At 34.2% G+C, this 21,632-nt stretch overlaps 1 pseudogene across 1 annotated transcript; it reads left to right on the top strand.

Annotated features, from left to right (window-relative positions):
• Positions 1-8,038: 8,038 nt before the first annotated feature.
• Positions 8,039-9,268, top strand: LOC108587043 (annotated as a pseudogene). The gene has a single exon (XR_004184925.1). The product of XR_004184925.1 is annotated as an NADH dehydrogenase [ubiquinone] 1 alpha subcomplex subunit 3 pseudogene (transcript).
• Positions 9,269-21,632: the final 12,364 nt, after the last annotated feature.

The raw sequence follows: 21,632 nt of genomic DNA, 5'->3' as shown, positions 1-21,632 counted from the left end.
AAAATGCCCCAGCTTTCCATTGGTCCCTCTCCTCAAAAGAAGCTTGATCCTAATGATGTATTAATAACATTTTCAAAGAAATAAGCAAAATCAAATATACAGCTACTATTAAGTAAATTAGTTTTATCAAAATGGACTATTAAATTAATCAGACACTTCTTCTGCTAGGCCCCATTGACCGATACAACTTAACCTTTTGATTCATTGTTTGAAAATACACTCACTCTCCACTATCTGAAAGTTGTGAAGGCCTTAAATCAACAGAAAAACCACCTGTGGAGGTATATTTCCAAAGGTATGCCAAAACCAAATAGCTCAATAACTTTGTTCTTTTCACATTTCAGGTCCATAGAGTGAGATCATCTTTAACACAACATTTACAACTTCCATGACATGCCCTCCAGTTATGCCATGGAGGCCAGTTCTTACCATGTTGGTCCTCATATATCTCAATTAAAGTAAAATCACCTAGTAATCTCAAATTCTATAATCCATTTTTGCCTGGTGTATGAATTCCAAATCTCTCTTAAGTGCAACAGCCTTATTAATAATTTAAGAATAGAATAAAATGTCAATAAGAAAATTATAATAAGGAAGTCATTGATTTTTTAAACATTTACACCCATGAACGAACCAAAAGATTATAATTAGTTTGTAGATGCAAGGAAAACATAAATATTTTGTAAGTTTAACAATAAAGCTAAGCAAGCCATGTAATGGAAAGGACACTAATAAGATAATACCAGATTAAGCAATTATTTTAGATGTCCCCCGCTATGCTTTCATGCAGTAGTCGATTTTTATTTTGTAGATGTGTGACCTTAATTCCACTTATTTGAGATACTAATTTATTAACCTAGACATTGGAATTATCAAAACAACCCGATAAAGTAACTTCTTAGTTGAATTGTTAGTACATGTGGAGTTATTTCAAATTCATATAAAGGGTACTTCTTACAAAATAGCCTCTACCAAAGACACATTTTGAGCATGTATCTTTGGTAGAAGCTCTTTCATAAGAAGATGGAAAGGCTAACAGCTATAGACTAGGTAAAAGAAAGGATTTATTTATTTTATGATTTATAAAACAATCATAAGTTTGGTTAAAGTCTTTGTACCTTTAAATATCTAAACATAAATATCTAAATAGTAATATTACTAGATTCCTCACATACTGAAGATCAGTTGGAAGGGTAAAATATGACTTCTCAGAAGGGGATTTTAATGTCTTCAAAGTATATTAGAAATTTTGTCAAACATTTTATTTAAAATGTTTCATACTTTACAGAAGTAGCTAATTATGATCACATGACTAAGTTCTGCCCTAAATCCTCTCTTGCTAGGTTTGAAACATTTTTTTTTTCTCCTGACATCCTTGAAATCTGTGGAATTTTTTACCCTTATTGGAGTACTAGGCTGCCAGGGTAAACTGAAAATTCAAGCACTTTGCAGTCCATTGGCTTTGTGGGTTCTGTTCTGCCACTCTGGATCTCACAGTTCTGGGACAGCAGCTCCCAGACAGGGTTGATTAACAGCTGCTGCGTAATCATGATGTAATAAGGGGGTAAAACTATGGACAGTGATACATTTCGAGCTGATTTTTGTGTATGGAGTGAGGAAAGGGCCAAACTTTCTACTTTTGCATGTAGGCATCCAGTTGTGCCATCATCCTTTACTGAAAAACTAATCTTTCTCCCATTGGATTGCCTTGGCATGCTTGTCAAAAATCAGTTAACCATAAATGTAAGAGTTTATTGTAGGCATTCAGGAAGCTAAATATAATTGTGGCCTAAAGAATAAGAACTAATTTATCAGGTGTCTTCTTTGTGGGTAAGAACTGTGCTTTCCTAGCACCCATAGTCTTTACAATTTAGCATGTTTTGGCAGTGGCTGGTACCGGTTGTTCCTTTCCATGTTTAGTGCTTCCCTCAGGAGCTCTTGTGGGGCAGGCCTGGTGGTGACAAAATCTCTCAGCATTTGCTTGTCTGTAAAGGATTTTATTTCTCCTTCACTTATGAAATTTAGTTTGGCTGGATATGAAATTCTGGGTTGAAAATTCTTTTTTTTAAGAAAGTTGAATATTGGTCCCCATTCACCTCTGGCTTGTAGAGTTTCTGCCAAGAGATCTGCTGTTAGTAGAAACTGCATCAACTAACGAGCAAAATAACAAGTTAACATCATAACAACAGGATCAAATTCATACGTAACAATATTAACCTTAAATGTAAATGGGCTAAATGCTCCAATTAAAAGACACAGAGGGCAAATTGGATAAAGAGTCAAGACCCATCAGTCTGCTGTATTCAGGATATCCATCTCACGTGCAGAGACACACATAGGCTCAAAATAAAGGGATGGAGGAAGATATACCAAGCAAATGGAAAACAAAAAAAGACAGGGGTTGCAATCCTAATCACTGATAAAACAGATTTAAACCAACAAAGATCAAAAGAGACAAAGAAGGCCATTACATAATGGTAATGGGATCAACTCAAAAAGAAGAGCTAACTATCCTAAATATACATGCACCCAATACAGGAGCACCCAGATTCATAAAGCAAGTCCTTAGAGACTTACAAAGAGACTTAGACTCCCACACAATAATAATGAGAGACTTTAACGCCCCACTGTCAACATTAGACAGATGAATGAGACAGAAAGTTAACAAGGATATCCAGGAATTGAACTCAGCTCTTCACCAAGCGAACCTAAGAGACATCTACAGAACTCTCCTCCCCAAATTAACAGAATATACATTCTTCTCAGCACCACATCACACTTATTCCAAAGCTGACCACATAGTTGGAAGTAAAGCACTCCTCAGCAAATGTACAAGAACAGAAATTATAACAAACTGTCTCTCAGACCACAGTGCAATCAAACTAGAACTCAGGATTAAGTAACTCACTCAAAACCGCTCAACTACATGGAAACTGAACAACCTGCTCCTGAATGACTACTGGGTACATAACGAAATGAAGGTAGAAATAAAGACGTTCTTTGAAACCAAAGAGAACTAATACACAACACACCAGAATCTCAGCAACACATTTAAAGCAGTGTATAGAGGGAAATTGATAGTACTAAATGCCCACAAGAGAAAGCAGGAAAGATCTAAAATTGAAAACCTAACATCACAATTAAAAGAACTAGAGAAGCAAGAGCAAACACATTCAAAAGCTAGCAGAAGGCAAGAAATAACTACAGTCAGAGCAGAACTGAAGAGATAGAGACACAAAAAAACCCTCCAAAAAAATCAATGATAGATCCAGAGGGGCTATTTTTTTACTTTTAAATTGAACTTTTATTTATTTAACATTTACTTCTTTTTTTTAATTTATTTATTATTATTATACTTTCTAAGTTGCAGAATTACATATATGCATAGCATGCGACAATACATGGCGGGTCAAGTATTTGGCTCTGTGTCTGTTATTGGTGTATAAGAATGTTTGTGATTTCTGCACACATTAATTTTGTATCCCGAGACTTCTACAGTTGTTTATCACCAAGGAGACTTTGGGCTGAGACGACGGGGTTTTCTAAATATATACAATCATGTCATCTGCAAACAGACAATTTGATTCTTCTTTTCTTAACTGAATAACTCTGATTTCTCTTCGGTTTTAATTGCTCTAGCTAGAACTTCCGCACACTATGTTGAATAGGAGTGGTGAGAGGTATCCTGAACCCTTTGTGCCAGTTTTCAAAGGGAATTTTCCAGTTTTGCCCATTCAGTAAAGGATATTGGCTGTGGGTTTGTCATAAATAGCTCTTATTATTTTGAGGTACGTTCCATCAATACCTGTTTTTTTTTTAAAGATCAACAAAATTGATAGACTGCTAGAAAGACTAATAAACAAGAAAAGAGAGAATAATCAAATAGATGCAATAAAAACTGATAAAGGGTATATCACCACCGATCCCACAGAAACACAAACTACCATCAGAGAATGCTATAAACACTTCTATGCAAATAAACTAGAAAATCTAGAAGAAATGGATAAATTCCTGGACACATACACCATCCCAAGACTAAATCAAGAAGAAGCTGAATCTCTGAATAGACCAATAACAGGTTCTGAAATTGAGGCAATAATTAATAGCCTACCTACCAAAAAAGTCCAGGACCAGATGGATTCACAGCTGAATTCTACCAGAGGTACAAGGAGGAGCTGGTATCATTTCTTCTGAAACTATTCCTATCAATAGAAACAGAGGGAATCCTCCCTAATTCACTTTATGAGGCCAGCATCATCCTGATATCAAAGGCCGGCAGAGACACAACAAAAAAGAGAATTTTTGACCAATATCTCTGATGGACATAGATGCAAAAATCCTCAATAAAATACTGGGAAACCAAATCCAGCAGCACATCAAAAATCTTATCCACCATGATCAAGTGGGCTTCATCCCTGGGATGCAAGGCTGGTTCAACATATGCAAGTCAATAAACGTAATCCAGCATATAAACAGAACCAAAGACAAAAACCACATGATTATCTCAATAGATACAGAATAGGCCTTTGATAAATTCAAAAGCCCTTCATGCTAAAAGCTCTCAATAAATTAGGTATTGATGGGACATATCTCAAAATAATGAGAGCTATTTATGACAAACCCACAGCCAATATCATACTGAATGGGCAAAATTGGCAGCATTTCCTTTGAAAACTGGCACAAGACAGGGATGCCCTCTCTTACCATACCTATTCCACATACTGTTGGAAGTTCTGGCCAGGGCAATCAGGCAGGCAAAAGAAATAAAGTGTATTCAATTAGGAAAAGAGGAAGTCAAATTGTCCCTGTTTGCAGATGACATGATTGTATATTTAGAAAACCCCATCATCTCAGTCCCAAATCTCCTTAAGCTGATAAGTGACTTCAGCAAAGTCCCAGGATACAAAATCAATGTGCAAAAATCACAAGCATTCTTATACACCAATAATAGACAGATAGCCAAATTATGAGTGAACTCCCATTTACAATGGGAGTTCAAAGATAATAAAATACCTAGGAATCCAACTTACAAGGGATGCAAAGGACCATTTCAAGGAGAACTACAAGCCACTGCTCAACGAAATAAAAGAGGACATGAACAAATGGAAGAACATTCCATGCTCATGGATAGGAAGAATCAATATCGTGAAAATGGCTATACTGCCCAAGGTAATTTATAGATTCAATGCCGTCCCCATCAAGCTACCAATGACTTTCTTCACAGAATTGGAAAAAACTGCTTTAAAGTTCATATGGAACCAAAAAAGAGCCCGCATTGCCAAGACAATCCTAAGCTAAAAGAACAAAGCTGGAGGTATCACGCTACCTGACTTCAAACTATACTACAAGGCTACAGTAACCAAAACAGCATGGTACTGGTACCAAAACAGAGATATAGACCAATGGAACAGAACAGAGCCCTCAGAAGTCATACCACACATCTATAGCCATCTGATCTTTGACAAACCTGACAAAAACAAGAAATGGGGAAAGTATTCCCTATTTAATAAATGGTGCTGGGAAAACTGGCTAGCCGTAGGTAGAAAGCTGAAACTGGATCCCTTCCTTACACCTTATATAAAAATTAATTCAAGATGGATTAAAGACTTAAATGTTAGACCTAAAACCATAAAAACCCTAGAAGAAAACCTAGGCAATACCATTCAAGAGCTAGGCATGGGCAAAGGCTTCATGTCTAAAACACCAAAAGCAATGACAACAAAAGCCAAAATTGACAAATGGGATCTAATTAAACTAAAGAGCTTCTGCACAGCAAAAGAAACTACCATCAGAGTGAACAGGCAACCCACAGAATGGGAAAAAATTTTTGCAATCTACTCATCTGACAAAGGGCTAACATCCAGAATCTACAAAGAACTCAAACAAATTTACAAGAAAAAAACAAACAACCCCATCAAAAAGTGGGCAAAGGATATGAGCAGACACTTCTCAAAAATAAGACATTTATGCAGCCAACAGACACATGAAAAAATGCTCATCACTGTCCATCAGAGAAATGCAAATCAAAACCACAATGAGATACCATCTCACACTAGTTAGAATGGCGATCATTAAAGAGTTAGGAAACAACAGGTGCTGGAGAGGATATGGAGAAATAGGAACACTTTTACACAGTTGGTGGGAGTGTAAACTAGTTCAACCATTGTGGAAGAGTGTGGTGATTCCTCAAGGATATAGAACGAGAAATACCATTTGACCTAGCCATCCCATTACTGGGTATATACCCAAAGGATTATAGATCATGCTGCTAGACACATGAACATGTATGTTTATTGTGGCACTATTCACAATAGCAAAGACTTGGAACCAATCCAGATGTCCATCAATGATAGAATGGATTAAGGAAATGTGGCACATATACACCATGGAATACTATGCAGCCATAAAAAGGATGAGTTCATGTCCTTTGTAGGGACATGGATGAAGCAGGAAACCATCATTCTCAGCAAACTATCGCAAGGACAGAAAACCAAACACCACATGTTCTCACTCATAGGTGGGAATTGAACAATGAGAACACTTGAACACAGGGTGGGGAACATCACACACCAGGGCCTGTTGTGGGTTGGGAGGAGGGGCGAAGGATAGCATTAGGAGGTATACCTAATGTAAATGATGAGTTAATGGGTTCAGCACACCAACATGGCACATGTATACATATGTAACAAACCTGCACCTTATGGGCGTGTACCCTAGACTTAAAGTATAATTTAAAAAAAAATAAAAAAAAGAACTGTGCTTTCTCTCAGTAGTCAACAACCACTTATGCAGATATACCGTTTACTATCACTTCTTTCGAAAACTGCTCCATTTCTTTTAGAAAGAACTAGTGGTCACCCAATGCGTGAAGTGTGAATGGCTACAGGCCTGTTTATGTCTTCTAGAAACCCACACATCTCAGTTTCAATCGGGTTTACTGAACATGAAAATCTAGGGTTGTTCTGGAGATAACTTCACATGTTTGGAGAATAATTAGTAGTTAAGTCTAAAACAGGTAGAATGTGGTAGTTATAAATGTAATATGATGTGGTAGCTAAGTAAGAACCTGAGCAGAAGTACTATAAATTGTATTTAGATATTAAACATCTCTTCAGAGCAAAGGGTTAGAATTTGAAAGGTTGAAAGGTTGAAGTAGGGAAATAGCATGGTTATATTTGTATTCTAAAAAGATACTCAGAATAAGGATATTTAAGAGATTGTAGCAGTGAGAGATGCTGGCAAATAATTTGAGTTATACACTTTGCTATGAGAGAACAGAGAGTGATTTAAGAATTGTAAATCAATTGAGGAGAAGGCATTTGAGATAGTTGAAGAGCATGATGTGAGTGAAAAGGAGTACAAAGGGCAGCCGATTTGCTGTAGGGTCCAAGAATAATGTAATTTAAGTCCCTAGACACACAGTGATAGTCTGGTGTGAAATATTTTAATATTGGCAGTCTGGAACAACACACAACTTTGAAATAATTAAGTGAATATAATTATCCCCTTCAAGAAGATTTTAATTACTTTGTATTTGACGCAGATTTGATATTTATCCCAATATTTTACATACTCCTAAGTCATTGGAGGTTTTTTAAAGATTTGTGATTTTTGTTCTATTTTAAGAAATTACTACTTAAATGAATGAGCTGTCATTTCTCAAGGACTATGTTAAATTCCAATCAAAAGACCTGGAGAGTAGAATTAACTGCCAATATGGTGTTTTAAATGATAGCCATAAATATTCTCCTCATAAGCAATGAGTACAGTTACTGGATTTTGTACTCTAAAAATGTAATGACAACCATAAATTTAAAATTTGTCAAATGATTTCCAAGAAAGTAAAGTGAATATTAAAATATTACTCTTACCAAAAATTCTAGCTCCTTCTTTGATTATGAACAGAATCAGAAATAAACTAAAGTCAATAGTTTCTTTTTAATATAACATTTTAGCTATTATTTAAAATTTTTCTTTAAACACAAGTTTGCATACCACTGGGTAAAATTGTGAGCTATAACAATTTGCCATAAGAAATGTTTTAGAGATACCTTTAGTCATCTATGAATCGAACTTTTCGATTTCATGGAAGTCATCGTTTAAAAGGAAATTCTAGTATTAGCTTAAACATTTCTGAGTAACTCCTTATCCTCAACAGACACCTATATATAGACATAGTTACCGATAGACACTGAGAGATAGTTATTGGCATAAATTGTTATCAGGATTAAGTCACACTCAAAGTGTTTCAGAAAATAATTCTAAATATTTCCAAACGCTCTAGGTATTTTAACAGGAAAGAATTCCTGTTAAAATTAAGTGTGCTTAGGAAAATGTCAGAAGGGCTTGGAGAATAAGGGTCACAGACATTTGTCACTGCTTTTCAGGTGAGGAGGCTACAGAAATTGCACAAAGCTGGTTCTAATGATCTTCCCATTCTGCGCATCAAAGTGAGTGAATCCCGTATGAGCTTAGAAGTTTATATGATTATCGTATGTTTGCTCACCACTGCCAGAAGAGGTTAATGTCTTCCTTTCTGACTTCTAAATCTGATGTGAGTGTCTCTCATTAGCACAATCTAACCTGGAATCCTGCTGACAAGAAATTCTAAAAAATCCATCTACAAAGCTTTCCCATGCAATATAGGGGAGAATGCAGATGTGGGTGTGAACAATGCTGATTTGACAATTCACAATAAGGTACACAGATATAGAAAGATAGTATGGCTATAGATACAGATATAGAAAAAGGTAAATGACAAAGGTTTACATCTACAGGGAAGTTTACACCTACAGGGAATTTGTTTGAGATACGTGTACAACTAAACATATAATTTATTTATCCTGTCCAACAGTAAGGAATTCTTGAACTCCAAAATATCTATTAAACAAATATTTTTGTTACTCTTAAGAAAATTGCCCAGCCGCCGAGACCAAGATGGCTGCAAGACTCAGCTCCTTCCTCAAGAATGCCTGGGACAAGGAGCCAGTGCTGGTCGCGTCCTTCGTCATCGGGGGCCTCGCTATAATTATGCCCACATTCAGCCCCTACGTCAAGTACTCCATCATGATCAACAAGGCCACGCCCTACAACTACCCAGTGCCCGTCCGTGATGATGGGAACATGCTGGACGTGCCCAGCCACCCTCAGGACCCTCAGGGCCCCAGCCTGGAGTGGCTGAAGAAACTGTGAGCACCTTCACTGACAGAGGCGGCCCCTCCCACGGCTCCCAATAAAAATGTGAACACCAAAAAAAAAAAAAAAAAAATTGCCCAAAGAATGGGCAACTAAGGAACTTAAAATCATATAAAATAGTAAATTTGGGGAGAGAACTAAGATTTCTTTTCTATTTACTAAAAGGAAATAATAAACACAATGTTTTCAGTAAATAATGAAAACTACTGTAGCATGGTACATGTTTAAACTTAGTAATGATGTTCAGTGTTTTTTATTATTAGCTTGCTATATCTTTTTAGAATTATTTTCGCAAGCCTCTTAATTCTAAAACAATTTTATCCTGATTTAGTAAAATTGAAGTCCCGTTGACTTAATACATTTTCTGTTACTACAGTTTTTAAAACTATCCTGAAGACAGCATTAGAGCTCATTGAGTTGAATCATAAAAATTTTTTCTGCTGCTATTCAACATTTAGGCTCTTTAGACACTCTTACAGTATAATAAATTTTAGCCAAATAACTTTTTATTGTTTGCATTGATGTTTTAGGAGAAGTTCCTAGGAATGGAAAAGATGAATACGTTAATGGCTCTTGATATACTTGACATTATTTTAATTTACATTCACTTTATAATTGTAAAGTTGAAGATGCATTTATATTAGTGAACTCATTTACATCATGTAACTTATTTTATGTTTATAGTTTAATATAACAGATTATATTTTGCTTTTTATTATACATATTGTATATTGATATCTCATCTGTCTGTCTACCTATCTGTCTTATTCATTCCCCATACCTCTGCTCACATATATTTTATGGTTCCTACCAAATTTTAAGGTTATCAAGGCTAGGATCTCTGTCTTGTTCAGTGACCAAACCACAAATCATTAGTAAATATATATTGAATGCATTTCAATAATACAAACATAAAATATGGAAAGCTAAAAATAAAATTCCAATTATTAGGACAGAAAATATATCAAAGAACTCCTTCCTGATTATCAGGTATTTTCTCATTATTCTTTGAATGTGTTATTCTTGCTTCTTAATGGTTCATTTTCAGATATATTTCTTTCTATTTTACTATATTAGTATTCAGGAAAAAAAAAACTGTAAACCTTACCTTATATTACTCAAGTCTGGTCAGATAAATAAGCAACTTGGAAAGTAAAACAAGAATATTGCCTTCAATAGATTGGATTTGGATGCAATAAATTAAAGTCCAGAAAGCTTGTCTGTAGCTCCCCCACAATCAGATTGCAGTGTTTCTAGGAAACTCTTCAAATGTGCTATGCTCAGGTCTACAATAGAAAAAAATTTTTTTTGAGATATCTATGAGTATTAATGGCTCTACCATTCAGATATGAAGGTTGAAATTCAAAATATGACTACTGTCACCTTGAAAGTTAATCTATATGCCTCTGCCTTCCTCTGCTATCAGAACGCACTACATTTCAAACCTATTTCTCTGATAACCTTATAAACATTAAACTTTCACCACTGGAAATACAGAGATGTTTTCTCAACTATAAAAGTAGCAATCTTTCTCCTTCTTAGTTATTTTCTATTGCTTATTTCTGTTACTCTTCAGAGAAAACTTAAAATTGGAACACTTATTAAACAGCCTGATAACCCTAATACATTTATTTTAATACCCAAATTGCCTTTCAGTCCCATGTAAAATCAAACCTGTGTTCACTTCATTCATTCCACTTCTTACCTGTATATAGAAATTAAAATGTTATGTTCATTATCTTATATGGCTACTTGACCTTTAATGACACCAATCAGAGCCACAGAGTAGGACATGGAGGCTCTTCTAAGTGTCTTTTAAGGAAATATCAAAGATATAAATAAACATTTCCAGGGTAGTTATTGAAATCCAAGCAAGGATTTATTGAGCCATGTCTTGAATGATGAAAATCCGGAAATTGAAGCAGGCATAATTGAGAACCTAGATATTAAGCATGCAATTTCCAACCTGAAGAAACAGAAGGAAAGCAGAAGAATACAATAATGGTTAGAAGCAAGAAGGCCATAGAAAAATTAAAATACATATTCACGTATGCATGACAGCATATTTCAGGAACAGTCTGTGACCACACCTAGTTTGGTATAGCCTCATTCCTTTGCATAGCTTGACTGCTACTACTAAGCTGATTAATGTTCTCAAAAAAGTAAAGAACATAGGCACCTTTTTCTAAATTGTAAAAAGAGAAACAATATTTTATGTATTTTCCTTACGTATTGCTCTTTCAAATAGAACAGATGTCTATTCATCTTAACCAGATGATGCTCACTAATAGAGTAGTATATGCCTCCCCTCGTTTATTCTTCAGAATATGCTATAGGAGTTTAATTTATTTACCATCAGGCTTCTTCTGATTACCCTTATCCAAAAAAAAAATTGCTTCATTTTCAGACTTTATTTTTACCTTGCCCACTGTGAACTACGTTTTAAGCCATAGTGTTATGTTCTATCATTTTTCCTGGGAAAGTATGAAGCTTAAATTAAATTTTTCAAAAAAGCATATTTTGGCAAGTAATCTATGTAAATCTGAGCAAATATAGGGAGAAAATGAGGAACCGAAGAAAAAAGGGAAAATACGCTTCTTTAAAGAGCCAAACGCTAGCACATAATCTTCAAATATTATTATGTTGATTTTCTGGGAAAGAAAATCAAAAGGAAAATGTAAGGCAAATCAACCCCTTTCCAATAATTCTTAATTCAAGATTTATTAGGTAATTTCTCCATTTTGTTTACATATTGTAAAATCTTGAAACTTCATATTTGTAATATGAGCAAAATTATAAACATTTAAAAATAGACATTGATGGTCTGGCTATTCATGCACTTCAATTACCCAGAGAGTAATACAAAATGAAAAGGAGATTTTAAAAATATTTCATTTGTATAAGAATAGATTTTACCTTTTTTGCTGTCTTCCTTGTCAAGACAAATATTGAGAGAGTTTTCAATAACATTTCACGGACAGATTATTGTTTGTTATAACTTCAAAATATAATTGACACAAAAGATGTACAAGTCTCACACAGGTTATATATTTATTTGAAAATATCTAATCACTAAATTAACTTATTAGAATAATTATAATAACTGGATCCTCATTGGGTGGAGGCTGATACTATTCTGTTTAGTGGATCATTAATTCAACAGATTCTAGAGAAATAATATTTTCTCCAGTCTAAAAAGCAAATCAGATCATTTCCTTTGTGTATAGATAATCAAGAGTTATTTGTTGTAAACCTCAGACAAATCTAATATTGAGAAAGTCTAGATGCAATCATATTCTAATTACGAACTTCTTTCAAAAGATAAATAATTCTATTATTATTATTGTTATTATTTTGAGATGGAGTTTTGCTCTTGTTGCTCAGGCTGGAGTGCAATGGTGTGACCTTGGCTCACCACAACCTCCACGTCCCGGGTTCAAGCGATTTTCCTGCCTCAGCCTCCCAAGTAGCTGGGATTACAGGCATGTGCCACCATGCCTGACTAATTTTGTATTTTTAGTAGAGATGTCGTTTCTCCACGTTGGTTAGGCTGGTCTCAAACTCCCGACCTCAGGTGATCCGCCTGCCTCAGTGTCCCAAAGTGCTGGGATTACAGGCCACTGTGCCTGGCCAAATAATCCTATTGTTGCCAGAAGATTATTGGGAACTATGTGATGGGAGATAATTTTCCATAGATTCTGTGCATCTACGAACAGAGATATTTAGAGATTATGTTGAGAACTATCTCTTCAAAGATGACTACAGAACAAACAGCTTTGGAAGACAGAGATAGTGGCTCCTTCTGAGGAAAAGTTCAGAATTGTTTGCTGTCCAAGATAATAAAGATCATGTCTTCCTCTAAGGCAAAGTTCAAGCACATTTGCTAGTACCTCCCTCTAAAATCCTGGGATTTCCAAAGCTCCAGCTTCCTCTGCTGTAATGCAAACCCACTGTATATACAACATTACTTGATCCTGCCTCCTTATCACCTCCATGGGATTTGGGGGGTAAGGAGAACCTAGACACACACAATGCTCAAATTGCTTGCTATATTGTGAGTAATAAAGTCCTTTTATGTTGGGCAAATAGTATAAAAGTTAGTTAGACAGGAGGAATGAGTTCAAGAGATCTATTGTATGACATGGCAACTATAGTTTATAACAATATGCTATATACTTAAAAATTGTTAAAAAATTAAATTTTAAGTGTTAGTGTCAAAAATAAGTATATCAGGCAATATATATGGTAATTACCTTGATTTAGCCATTTAACAATGTATACATATTTTAAAACAACATGTTCTACATAATAAATATATATTTTATCTTTAAAATTAATTAAAAATTAATTTTAACAATGAAAAACACAAAGTATCTAAGTAACAACATGTGAATAGAACAGTACCTCACATTCACATGTCCATATTAATGTTGAATGTAAATGGCATAAATGCTCTACTTAAAACATACAGAATGGCAAAATGGTTTAGAAAACACAAACCAAATACCTGCTGTCTTCAAGAGATTCACCTAACACATAAGGATTCATATAAACTCAAGGTAAAGAAGTAGATAATGATATTACACACAAATGGAAACCAAAAGCATGAAGGAATAGCTATTCTTCTGTGAAAAGAAAATCTAGAGGAAATGAATAGATTCCTGGAAATATACAACCCTCCTAGATTAAACCATGAGGAAATAGAAGCCCTGAATAGGCCAATAACAAACAGAAAGATTGAATTAGTAATTTAAAAATTACCATCAAGAAAAGGTGCAGGACCAGTTGGATTCACAGCTGAATTCTACCAGACATTCAAAGTAAAATCGAAACCAATTCTACTGAAACTGTTACCAAAGATAGAGGAAGAGTAAACATTCTGTGAAGCCATTATCACCCTAATACCAAAACCAGAAAAGGACATAAAAACAAAGAAAACTGCAGACCAATTTCCCTGATAAAAAAGATACAAAAATCCTCAACAAAATACTAGCTGACCAAATCCAACAGCACATCAAAAAGATATTACACTGTGATCAAATTAGTTTCATACCAGGGATGCAGGCATGGTTTAACATATGCAAGAAAATAAATATCATACAAACATGAACAGAATTAGAAATGTACGGTTATCTTAATAGATGCAGGAAAAGCATTTGATAAAATCCAGCATCTCTTTATGATACAAATCCTCAACAAACTGGATATAGAAGGGACTTACCTCAAAGTAACAAAAAACAAGTATGACAAACCCATAGCAAACATCATACTTTAGGAGGAAAAGTTAAAAGCATTCCTCCTGAGAAATGGAAAGAGTCAAGAATGCCCACTTTTACCACTTCTATTCAATATGGTACCAAAGTCCTAGAAGCCAGAGCAATCAGTCAAGAGTAAGAAATAAAGGGCATCCAAACTGGAAAAAAGGAAGTCAAGCTGTCACTGTTTACTAATGATATGATCGTATATCTAGAAAACCCTAAAGACTCATCCAAAAGGCTGTTAGATCTGATAAACAAATTCAGTAAAGTCTCAGGATACAAAATCAATGTACAGAAATTAATAGCACTGCTTTGTACCAACAATGACAAAGCTGAGAATGAAAAAAAAGACTTAACCCATTTTACAACAACTGTACAAATAAAATAATAAAATAAAATACATAGGAATATGCTTAACTAAGGAAGTAAAAGACCTCTACAAGGAAAACTATAAAGCATTGCTGAAAGAAATCATAGATGACATAAGCAAATAGAAACACATCTCATGCTCATGGATGGGAAGAATCAATACTGTGATTGATTTTGATTCTGTAGATTGCTTTGGGCAATACTGGTTATCATGCTAGCCAAAACAATCTACAGACAGTGCAATTCCTATTAAAATAACATCATTATTTTTCACAGAGCTAGAAAAAATAATCCTAAAGTTCATATGGAACAAAAAAAAAAAAAAAAAAAAAAAAAAGAGCTCAAATTGTCAAAGCAATCCTAAGCAAAAAGAGCAATTCTGGAGGGAGGCATCACATTATCAGATTATACTACAAGGTTATAAATACCAAACAGCATGGTACTGGTATAAAAATAGGTATCTACACCAATGGAACAGAATAGAGTACCCAGAAATAAAGCCAAATACAGCAACTGATCTCCAACAAAGCACACAAAAACTAAATTGAGAAAAGGACACCCAATTCAATAAATGGTGCTGGGCAAATTGGTAAGCCATCAGTCGAAGAAAGAAACTGGATTCCCATCTCTCACCTTATATAAAAAGATGGATCAAAGACTTAAATCTAAAACCTTGAAACCATAAAAATTCTAGAAAATGACATTGGAAAGACTCTTCTGGACAATGGCCTAGGTAAAGAATTCATGACTAAGACCCCAAAAGCAAATGCAACAAAAACAAAAATAAATAAATGGGACCTAATTAAACTAAAAAGTTTCTGCACACACACACACACACACACACACACACACACAGAAATAATCAGTAGAGGAGTAAACAGGCAACTCACAGAGTGGGAGAAAATATTTGCAAATTATGCATCTGACAAACAACTAGTATCCAGAATCTATGGGTAACTCAAACAATCAATAAAAAACAAAAACAAAAAAGCAAATAATCCCGTCAAAAAGTAGGCAGAGGACATGAATAGACATTTATCAAAAGAAGATGTACAAATAGCCAACAACCCCGAAAAAAATGCTCAACATCACTAATCACCAGCGAAATGCAAATTAAAACCACAATGAGATACTACCTTATTCCTGCAAGAATCGCCATAATTAAAAAGTCAAAAACAATAGATTCTGACATGGATGTGGTGAAGAGGGAACACTTTTACACTGCTGGTGGGAAACTATTATAAACAGTATGGAGTTTCCTTGTAGAACTAAAATAGATCTACCATTTAATCCAGCAATCCCACTACTGGGCATCTACCCAGAGGAATTATATAAAGAGGACATAGGTACACATATGCTTATAGCAGCACAATTTACAACTGCAAAGATATGGAACCAACTTAAGTACCCATCGACCAAGGAGTGGATAAAGAAAATGTGCTGTATGTACACCATGCAATACTATTCAGTCATAAAAAGGAATGAAATAAAGTCTTTTGTAGCAACTTGGATAGAACTAGAGGCCATTACTCTACATGAAGTAACTCAGGAATGGCAAACCAAATACTGTATATTCTCATTTATTAGTAGGAGCTAAGCTATAAGAATACAACGACGTACAGAGTGATATAACTGACTCTGGGGACTCCCGGTGGGAGGAGGATGTGAGTGGGGTGAGTGATGAAAGACTACATATCGGGTACAGTGTACACTTCTCAGGTGATGAGTGCACTAAAATCTCAGAATTCACTGCTGTAGAACTCATCCATGTAGCCAAAAACCACCTTTACCCCCAAGCCTAATGAAATAAAACAATAATCTTGATTAATAAAATAAAAAACATACATATGTCTTACTGGGAACCTCATGTCTTCCACCAGTATCCTGGAGGCTATGGAAGGCCAACTTGTTAGCATACAAACATGGTAGTGAGGCCCTTTATAATTACTGATAACGAAAAAATTCCAGTTACGTTAATATGGGAATGAACTTTTAACTTTAAGAGATTGTATTTTTGAAGATTTGCACATGATTCTTATTTACATAAGTTTCCTGCCTTCCAGTATGTATGCATACATATTCAACCTGAGAATCCTTATAGAAGGTGCTCAATCTGTAAAAGTTAAAAAAGAAAAAATTCTCTTAATATATCTCCTCCTTTTCTCATAATGTTTTCTTAAACATCCTGGTTCTTGTTGTCCATCTATATGTATTTTGGTGAGTTTCTAAGGGATAATTTTAACATATATTAAACATCCATTCAAATTGTAGAATCTGATTAGCACAGGTATTTCTTTTTTCTTAGAGCAATTTGAGTCTAGCTCTATACAAGAATATGTGTGTGCGTGTGTGTGTGTGTGTGTGTGTGTAGACAAGAAAATGACAATATTTTTTTTGTTCTCTTTTCAGTAGGAATGAAAAATCACTTTTGAAAATCCCCAAAAAAGCTGATGCGCATTTATTAGGCTAAGCTTTACTATGTCAAAGCCTGTCAACCTGCCTCTGACTTCTGCAGCAGAAGAATGTTAAAAATAAATCCTTTTATGTTAGCATGTTTCCCATTTATTTCAAAGATATTTTAGTTCTAGGGAGTGATTTGGAATGCTATCAGGATATGATCACGTAATCTCTAAAGCCAGTCATAGATGTTTTCAGAGATAAGAGTTTATTCATGCTAGGCAATAGTGAGTTTTTGTTAAGATGGGGTCTCGTTCTCCCACCTAGGCTGGAGGGCACTAGTGCGATCATAGCTCACTGCAGCCTCAAACTCCTGGGCTCAAGTGATCTTCTCTCCTCAGCCTCCCTAGTAGCTAAGACTACAGGCTCTCACCACCACACCCAGGTAATATGTATAGTACAGATGGGGTCTTGCTCTGTTGTCCAGGCAGCTCTTGAACTCCTGGATTCAAGAGATCCTTCCACCTAGGCCTCCCAAAGTGCTGGGATTACACAAAGTTTTGCTTTGCGTTACATATCTTTATAGAAATACTTGGCAACCATGAACTAATCTATCCTACTTTAAATAACTGATTAGTATGCACTGCATTATTCTGTGTACTGTGCATTAAAGTTCACCCTATTCCAAATTTACTCCCTTAAATCATTAGCTGCTGTTAATAGTATTATTCGCATTACTAATAAAACAGCTTAGTGTGCTATTTATTTTAATTAGAAAAACAAAATTTCAGCATTGTGATTCTCTCAAACTTTTCTTAATTAAAGTGCAATATATTTTTCCAAGAGTAAACAAAATTTGCTATGTGGTATAGCAAGTACTAATGCACATTTTATAGTGCATATCGTCCACCATAGTTACTTTATGTTTAAAAAACATCAGTCATCACTTTCTTGTATGTTTCTAAACAAAATTATACATACCAAACATATTTACTCTGTGCAAATGATCATATCTAAATTTATTGAGTGTAAATATAATGAAATATATTTTAAAATTCATCACATAAACACATTATTGAGTTCAAATTAACTAAAGAAACTCAGTGTTTCAAGATATCTAATTTTACTTGGTTTTGAAAGTAAAAGTAGTTTTGCACTGTAATACTCATTGAGCACTTACTTCATGCTTTCAAATCCACATCAATTGCTTTAATAAATTAAATGTATATTTTAAATTAAGTTTTAACATATCTTATACAGGTGAGGAAAAATAATAACTTGCTCAGTGTCACACAGCTAAAAGTAACAATGCTGACATAATAATGCATTTTTAAAAAAATTTCAAAGTCTGTGCTCTGAACAAAATATACTAACCAAATAAGATTCATATATTGTCATTTTTTGAATCACTAACTTAATATTTTATTTTTCATCTTCATCCAATAAGGTGCTTTAAATGCAACTCTGTTCTTAATATTTGATAATCTTTTATGAATCAATAACCATCTTCATTAGAATTTTTAGCCTTAATTTAAATGTTAATATTTTTATATGATTCTTCAGATAGTATTAGAACTTAAGACATGTGGTCTAGTAAGCAAGTATTCATTCTCTTCCATATTTTTTTAATCAAAGAAAGCTTAAGTTTTACTTGTGAAACACTGGAACTCAGAAAAAAGTAATTACAATTTTCAGAGAAGCAATAGGAATAAAAAAGATGCACAGAAAATATCGAGTATTCCATCTCCCACTCTTGTTACTGGGTCATTGATGAATCTACTGATCAATAATTAGCAGTAGTTTAGTTATGGATATATTTTCAAATATGTAGATATGTCACTAATACCTGGAGAAAATAGCCATTATGAATCAATATGAATGTACTGTTATGACTAAAATGCATTTTACCATTTTATTTTATAAGAAGGATTAAATAATCATCTCATTAAATCGCAAATTAGGAAGTAAATATATACCAGATAATTGACTGTGTCATAATTGTTAATATCTAATTTTACCATATTATTCGTTATAGGTTTGTCCTAACCATCAACTACTTTTGCAATAACGGAGATGTCTTCAGTGTGCCTTTCAAATTTTCTAAACAAGTCAACTTTAAAAATGATGTACTCTTATTTTCTTTTTTGTTTTTTTTTTTTTTCTTTTTTTTAATTTATTTATTATTATTATACTTTAAGTTGTAGGGTACATGTGCATAACGTGCAGGTTTGTTACATATGTATACTTGTGCCATGTTGGTGTGCTGCACCCATCAACTCGTCATTTACATCAGGTATTGGCTTAAGGATACATTCGTATAGCTATCATCTATGAACAGCTATGATAGAAAAGGCTAAGATTATATACATATGTATATAAATGTTATTGCTAGAAAAACACCATCAGAACTTGTTTACTACTACTTATCCTATTCCATGTCATGTGAGAGTGTCTAGTCTTATACAGAGAGAGTACAGGTCAGAATGAAGATCTCAGAACTGCCTAGTCACATATTTAGGAAGTATAATAGTAAGGTGGGTGGAAAAGTTTCTCTTTTTCTTCCTTTTCTGTTGTTTTGGAGTTCAAATTGTTGCTGGGCACAAGTGGTAACAATGACCAATATTTTCTTGTATGCATGAATTTGACACACTTTTTTCTGTTGATTATACCATTCTCCCCTGTGATGTAAAGTTTTTTTTAAACTTATGATCATAGATGATTGACTGAGTCTATGTGTTTCCTTCTTTTTGAACTGATATCATCAATATAAAAGCGAGAAAAATGCAATGTCATTTCTGTAAAAAAAAATTATAAAATCTACATGCTGAAAACCTCAGCAAAATTCTGCAAGTTCTAGGACACAAGTATTTTGAAGAAAATATTCTTCTATTTGAGACTAACCACATGTGAAAAAAATAGCTATGCTGGAAAACAATTAGAAGACATGATAGCTGAAGACTATGAAAACTCCCTGACTCAGAATGGCAAAGTCTGGCAATACAAAAGGTGGCTCATTAGGAAGAAAAAGCTTAAAGAAGCAAATTTCCATAGAAATAATACAGTAAGTTATTGAGAATTAAAATAGTAAGTTATCAGAGTATCATCCTATAAAAATGTGTCAGGTTTAATTTATTTTACAAATAAATTCTAACGAAACTTTATAAAACAGTAGTAACTTGTATAAATTATTCCAGAGCATTGAAAAAAGGAAAAATCCTAACACTTTTTCCCCATTATGTTTAAGTTTCTAAATCTGATAAAAAGTGTACACACAAAGGAAACTATGAAACAGGATCACTAATGAATATCATTTAAAAAGTATCAAATAAAATGTTATCAAATGGGCCAGATGCGATGGCTCATGCCTGTAGTCCCAGCAATTTGGGGACTGGGTGAGGCAGGTGGATCACTTGATATGAGGAGTTTGAGACCAGCCTGGCAAACATGGTGAACCTTGTCTCTACTAAAAATATAAAAATTAGCCGAGCATGGTGGTGTGCACCTGTAATCCCAGTTACTTGGGAGGGTGAGGCAGGAGAATCACTTGAACCTAGGAGGTGGAGAATCATGCCACTGCACTCCAGTCTGTTCAACAGACAGACCCTGTCTCAAAAAAAACCAAAAAAACAACAACAAAAATAAAACAAACAAAAAAACCCCCCAAAAAACAGAAAAACAAACAAACAAAAAACAGTTTTCAAATGCAATATAACACTATTTTAGGAAAATGCATCATTAGCATGTGAAATTTATTCTAGGATTCAGGGTTTGATCAAGAACTCCAAATTTATGATAAATATGTAAAATATATAAATAGATCTAAGAAAAGTATTATCTCTGTAGATGTTGAAAACATCTTCAACAAAATCTGAATCCACTCCTGAACAAAACAGTCAGGATATAGAACTGATTACTAATTTCTTAACATGACTTGTACATAGCTATACAGCATCTTATTTAATGTGGAAACGAATGAGGTATTCCCAACGGGATCACAAACAAGGCAAAGATGACCACTATTGCCACTTCAACTCAACACATGACTACAGATACTCAATTAGACTCATAAGAATTATTAAAAGAGTAAAACTACCTCTATTTGCATATGGTTTTATAGTCTACCCTCAAAATCCTTCACAATCAATGATACAATAACTCAAACTATAAAAATATTTAGTAAAGGGGCAGGATAAAAAATTAACCTATGTAACCAATATTTTTAACATAGAGGATAATAACTAGGAGATGACCCAATGTTTTAAAATAACTCATTTCCAATAGCAACAAGAAAATGAAAACTTAGGAATACACTAAATAAGAAATTTGAAAATACTCCTGGGGAAAAGTTTAATGCATGACTGAAAAACACAAAAATAATTAAAATAAATGTAGTTATTCCCTTTTCTTGCATGA

Source organism: Papio anubis, chromosome 7 (genome assembly GCF_008728515.1).
Source record: "Papio anubis isolate 15944 chromosome 7, Panubis1.0, whole genome shotgun sequence".
Classification (NCBI taxonomy): Eukaryota; Metazoa; Chordata; class Mammalia; order Primates; family Cercopithecidae; genus Papio; species Papio anubis.
Note: the sequence above shows the minus strand (reverse complement) of the source record. Positions and strands in the feature narration are given on the sequence as shown.